Source organism: Hyaena hyaena, unplaced genomic scaffold, assembly GCF_003009895.1.
Source record: "Hyaena hyaena isolate Hyena2069 unplaced genomic scaffold, ASM300989v1 scaffold_30, whole genome shotgun sequence".
NCBI classification, from domain to species: domain Eukaryota; kingdom Metazoa; phylum Chordata; class Mammalia; order Carnivora; family Hyaenidae; genus Hyaena; species Hyaena hyaena.
This window is the reverse complement of record NW_024080662.1, coordinates 5,188,154-5,194,153: the sequence shown is the minus strand read 5'-3', so window position 1 is coordinate 5,194,153 and position 6,000 is coordinate 5,188,154. Positions and strand designations below refer to the sequence as shown.

The 6,000-nt window shown below is 52.2% G+C and overlaps 1 protein-coding gene across 2 annotated transcripts in view; it reads left to right on the top strand.

Annotated features, from left to right (window-relative positions):
* The first annotated feature begins 630 nt into the window (after window positions 1–630).
* Window positions 631–6,000, top strand: part of GATAD2A (GATA zinc finger domain containing 2A) — a 103,575-nt gene continuing 98,205 nt past the window's right edge. Inside the window, exon 1 of one of the 2 annotated variants that reach the window (XM_039228155.1) lies at window positions 631–947. The gene's annotated coding sequence lies outside the window, so the exon portion shown is untranslated. The remainder of the gene's footprint in view (window positions 948–6,000) is intronic. The other variant, XM_039228157.1, reaches the window with a different exon arrangement.

Genomic DNA, 6,000 nt, shown 5'->3' with positions numbered 1-6,000 from the left:
GGGGGGGGGGGGGGGGGGGGGGGGGGGGGGATGAATCCCCTCGGGAACAAGGCCGAGCCGCGGGTAATCCAGTCTCCACAGAGCGCGCCTCACGCGGCCCCGCCCACCGCCCGGCGTAACCGCCCCACACCCGCCCGGCCCAGGCCCTCTCCGGTGCATTGTGGGTGGGGCGCCCCTGCTGAGCACTGCGGGGAACCCCCTGCCCAGCCAGTTGTCGGCCGCCCGGCGGCCCAGCCGAAACGCCCTCCGGGGTCCGAGCGAGCCGGCCAAGAATTGACGCGTCCCCAAGTCCCCGCCCCTCATGGCGTTCCCGCCCCGAAGCCGAAGCCCCGCCCTCGGAGCATACTGACTGGCCCTGAGGCCCGCTCCACTCTCCCATTGGAAGGTTGCCTGTCAGTCACGCCGTCCCACCCCCTCGGGCCCGCCCAGGCCGCCGGCGCGATCCCGAGGGCCAGCCGGCTCGCGCATTCATTGGCTGGCCGGCACTGTCCGTCGTGAAGCTGGCCACGCCCCTGGTGGGGCGCGGATCCCGGGAGCCTCGGCCGGACCTCATTGGCCTGCGGCGCCGCCACTCGACGAGACGCGCCTCAACCCGGAAGTGTGCGAGGCGAAATCTGCCTAGCAACCGGGGAAGCCGGGCTGTGAAGCGGGCAATTTCAGTGTGAGAAGGAGCGGCGAGACCGAGCGGCGACTCCGAGCGCGGCGCGGCGGCTCCTCCCGCCCGGGGTCAGCGCCCCGGCGCGCGCACGCGCACCCCCGCCACCCGAGCGCGCTCCGCGCCGCCCGCGCAGTCGGTCGGTCGGCCGTCCGTCGTCCTGTCGCCGCCGCCGCCGCGGGCGCCACCTGAAGGAGCCGTCGCCGCGAGACCTGAGCGGACCGGACCGGACCCCGCCTCCCGAGGCCGCCGGGGCCCCAGCAGCCACCCGCGGAGGCGCCGAACAACTTCGGTGAGTGAGGGGCCGGCGCCGCTGGTGGCGGGTCCCCGGCTTCCGGTGCCCCGGGCTTCTCTGGGGCTTCCGCTTCTCTGAGGTGACCGCCTTCAGTGCGCGGACCCCCCTTGTCTGAGGGGAACCCCGCCTCTCTGAGGGGACACCCCCTTCTCTGAGGGACCCCAGTCTCTCTGAGGGACTCCCCTGTTTTCTGAGGGACCCCGTCTCTCTGAGATACTCCCTTCTCCCCCCCGAGAAATGCCAACTCCTGAGGGACCCCCACTTTTCTGAGGGGAGCCCCTCTTCCCGGATGGACGTTCCACTTTTCTGAGGGACCCCCTGCCTCTGCGGGGGAGCCCTTCTTCACCCGTGTCTTTGAGGAACCGCCAGCTTCACTGAGGGCCCCGCCTTTCTGAATCTACCCCCCCCAAACTTCTCTGAGGAGACGACGCAATGTTCTGTGTCTGATGGGGGGGGGGGCCTCCTGATTCCCTGGGGACTCTTGCTTCCCTCAGGAGACAACTTGATTCTAGGGGGAACCCCCACTTCTCGGGGGGACCCGGACCCGCCCCCTCCCCGCCTTTCCAGAGACTCCCCCTGCCCGCCCCCACCATGTTCTGTGAGGAAGCCCCTGCTTCTCTGAGCTGTTGTCCCTTTTCTCTGACGTGTTCCCCCTTTTGCCCTGGCTTTTCTAAGGTACTTTCTAGGGTTCCCTTCCCCCCTGCCTTTCTGAGACGCTCTCCCTGTTCGCGGTCCCCACTTCTGTGAGTGACCTTCCTTTCCCAAGTGCCCCCCCATTAATCTGAGGGTGCTGCTGCTTCTGTCACAATCCTTGGAGGTGGTCCCCACTTTTCTGAACTGCCCCACTCTTGATACGACCCCCTCCGTTTTAGTGAGTGCCTCCTCTTTCCTGAGGGGTTCCCCCACTACCCCGAGATGCCCATGCATCTGACTGGAGACTTAACTGTTTGAGGAAAAGTTCCCCACTTTTCCAAAATGTGTTCTTGTGGGTTCTCCACTAATTTATGGAAGCCACGATTTTCTGAGGGGTTCCTGGCTCCTCCAGAGGTTCTGCCCCTAATACCCCTATCCCTAGGGGATCCTCATGTCCCTTAAGTGTGCCTCCACTCTTCCAAGATCACCTCTGAGGGTGGGAAGCACCGTGGATTTTTTCACTTCTCTGAGTGAGTGTCCCCCCCCCCCCGCATTCTGAGGCATTCCCCTCCCACTTGCCAGAGGGCATTTCCCCCTTTCCTGAGGTTTTCTCTAAGGGAGAAACTCTTCCTTCATTTTCCTTGGATCCCCCAACTCCAAGGCTCCTCTGTTGGTTTGTGGCACCCTCTTCCTCCTTTCTGGAAGGAGAGGCCAGAAATGTGCCCCCTCTTCAGCCTTCTTTCTTGCCAGATTGGAGGAGGAGTTCTTTGAACTTTTACCTCAGCTTCCAGGGACCTGGAGAATTTTGTGGCTGGAAAGGAATTTGGGAGACAGAGTCAAAAAGCATTTTCTCTTGTCCTTCTGAGACCTGCTGGATTTGAAGGGGAGCAGGAGCTGCTCAGATGACCACCTTGGTTTGCTCTATTTTTGAGCCATGGGCCACCACAGTGTTGTCAGGCTGGTGTGGAGGCTGGAGGGACAGGGCCGGAGCATTGTCCTCCCATTATCCCCTGTTATCACACTGTCAGGCTGTGAGACCGACCCACTTCCTGTCCCATCCCTGAATCCTCCTTCTGCATAGTACAACTCCCCCCTCCTCCCCATGCCCCCCCCCAAAAAAAAAAAGGAGAAGCAAAAACAGTCCTTCAGGTCTTCCTGCTGTGTTTTCTCTCCTTGGGCCCTCTGATTCACCCCATGATCTCTAGAGGATCCCTGGTTTGCGGGCCGCTCTGGTTTGAAAGGCAGGGCAAGAAGCAGGAAATGGGTCACCTTAGATCCAGGAAGGGTGGAAGGGAGGCAAAAGACAGGGAATTGGACAGTATTTCTTAAGTTTTAGGTAACTTGAGCCTGGCCCAAAGGAAGTTTTTACATGGCTTTTACAAATCTCATGTGTACTTTTTTTAATGGCCCACCCTGGATTCCAAATTCACTCCAGTAGCTAATTTTATCTGCTTTGCCAAACGCAGAGCTCTCTGGAGCCCAAGTAGATGAATGCTGGCATTGAAAGATGGTCCAAAGGACAGGAATGAACTCAGTTTGAAACCTGAGTAACTTGTAACCACTTCGTGTCCATGCACAAGTCTCAGGCTAAAAACATGGGGGAGAATGTTCTTGAAGTGGAGTTCTGAAATGTAGGCTAAACTGTTTGGTTTAGCGTTTCAACAAGTTCTTCTCTCTGACTCTGCTAGAACTGCAGTTCACTTTACAGTGTGACTTAAAGCTGTCTTTCTCCTGTTCGTTTCCATCTGGGTCTTGCTTAATTTGAGTCCTTTGTGAAGATTCCTGCCGAGGCTATAATTTGAGTTCTAAATCTGTCGGGGGACCATGTGGACACAAGTTTCAACTCGAGCTATTTTCTTCTGTGGAGAAGCGCTTGGAGAGTTTCCTGGGCCCTCTGCTCCTGGGGTAGTCAAGTCCAGGCAGGAAGGTGCTGCAGACCTGGTTGCTCTCTTACTGCCTCTTCCTGGTCATTTGTAGGCACTGCCCTGAGGGGAAGGGTAAGGATGGTGGGGAGCTTGGGGGTTAGGGTTTCCTGAGACAGGGCAGAGAAGAGCTGGCACATATTTATTTTAAACAAAACCCCCAGGATGGGGTGTTGGAAAGAGAAGGGGGAGCTTTGAAGTCAGAAGGACCTGATTTAGGTTTCGGTCTGTCCTTCCTAGTTGTGTGGCCTTGCACAAGTTATAATGCAAAATCACATTACTAAATATTTGAGGGTCACCTCTCTATGAATGTGTGTGAAGGTGTCTACAGATGGGAAGTGCTTCCTAGACATATGAATGAAGGGGAGGCAGTCAGTATAGACATATGAATGAATGAGTGAATGAATGAATGAATGAAGGGGAGCAGTCACCATAGCACCTAGCACATGGTTGGTGTGCAATAAAGGTTGGCTGTTGTGCTCAGGAGATTAGGGTTCTGGTCTGGACTTCTAGACCAGGAAGCACTTGACATTCTGCCAAGGCTAAGTATGCCCGTAGAGAAAGAAATGTGGTATGTCTCTTGCAAAACCCACTACCACCCTGGGTCTTGTAGCATTTTTTTGTGTTCAGATAGCAGCAATGAAAGGGACTTGCTGTGTAGCAGGCATTTGCTGTGTAGAAGGCATTTGGCCTTGACTTCTGCCTCTGTAAAATGGGGTAATTCGTAAGTTGAGGGCAAGTAGGGAGATGTATTATAATTAGACTGTTGGCAAAATAGAAGATTATAATGAACTTGAAGAGTTGTGGGATGAAAAAATAGGTAAATTATAAACCTAAGTGATCATATATTTTGGGACTGCTTGAGTGAGCAATGTACAGCAGTTATCTGGTGAGTGATCTCTTCTTACACATTAGAACCTTGAAAGAAGAAGGTTCTTTTGGGGTAATGGATCAGATTTGGAGACAAAAGACTGGGAAAGTGATGTATAAAGTCGCTTGATGACCCATAATAATAATACATTGAGAGGGCCAGTGTGTGGCTTAGTGCCCATGAGGAGATCAGAGTTCACCTTGAACTCCCAGGATCTAGAGAGCTGTGGAAGGTGGTAATTCAGCTGCTGGGGGTAGGGGTGGACAGGACACTTTTTTTTTTTTTTGAGAGGATTCTTTAGCAGTTACTGAAAGCCCTGAAATCATGGCCAGAGATTCACTTACTAGTGTGGGGACAGATGGCACACAAATATGGGTGAAATAATGGGTGAAAATCTGAGCTAGGCTTCCACTGGGCTACTCCCAGGTTTGAAGGATTCCCCACCTGCCTTTGAAATTACTGTCTCCCTCCCTCTCCCCCCCCCCCCTCGGCCTCCCTTGCTATTGAGGTAAAGAATCCACCAATCTTAAATGTCTCTCTTTTTAAAAATTTTTTTAAAAATCATTTATTTTTGTGAGAGAGAGTGCAAGGCGGGAAGGGGCAGAGACAGGGACGGATCATTCACAGTGGGCTCCTCACCGCTGATAGCAGAGAGCCCAATGTGGGGCTCAAACTCAGGAACCATGAGATCATGACTTGAGCTGAAGTCTGACACTTAACTGACTTAATTAAGCAGGTGCCCCCTCTTAATTCTTTTAAGGACAGTTATTCCATTAAAGAAAAAGGAAGAAAGCTTTATTATTTTTAAGATATAAAAAATAAGGTAAATAACTTTAAAGGGCTCACTATCCCTTTTGAAATTGTTCTGGGTCTTTTGTGTGTCACACACTTCACTCTGGTAGATGGTGTCGTCACCAAGTCTCTTTTATCTAACAGGAAGTTTTTTAAACTTTTTTTTTTTTTAATTGAAAGATCCTTACAGCAGTAAGAATGCTTGGATAGTTAGAAATGATATTGATCTAGGTACATTTATTAGATGTAACATGGTTATCCGTTGGTGGGGAGCTCTAAAAGGCATGTGGGTCCTAACACTGCCCAGCTTCTAACTCTGGACGATAAACTGTTGATTTATATAACTGAAATAGCTAGGGAAGTCAGGGTTTCCTTCCTGTTGGAGACAGCACTGGGGGCATTAAATCCCTGTAGGATCTTAATGATAAGAAAGAGGCTGACCTCTCCTGGAATTGGGAAATAACTATTGTATGAAGTCGTTCCATCCAAATGCATGGAAGGTGTTATTTTTAATTTCTAGTATTAATTTTGCCTGGCTGCCTTTGTTTATGATGGTGCATTGTTAGAATAATAATTTATCCCTTCAAACTGGCCTATAAGGGACAGTTTGAGCGCTCAACTAAACTAGGTTTTCCTTGTGTGGCCATAAGGTAGGACTTTTTTTTTTTTTTTTAACACAACTTAAATTAGATTGAAAAATAGTGTTAAGTATTCTGGCTCATGTAACTTCCTATGCTGTTAGATAATCCAGCAGTAAATGTTTGTGTGCCTACGTTGTGCCAGGTTTACCATGCTGGGTGCTGGCGGCCTGATAGTGAGCAGGATAGATGAA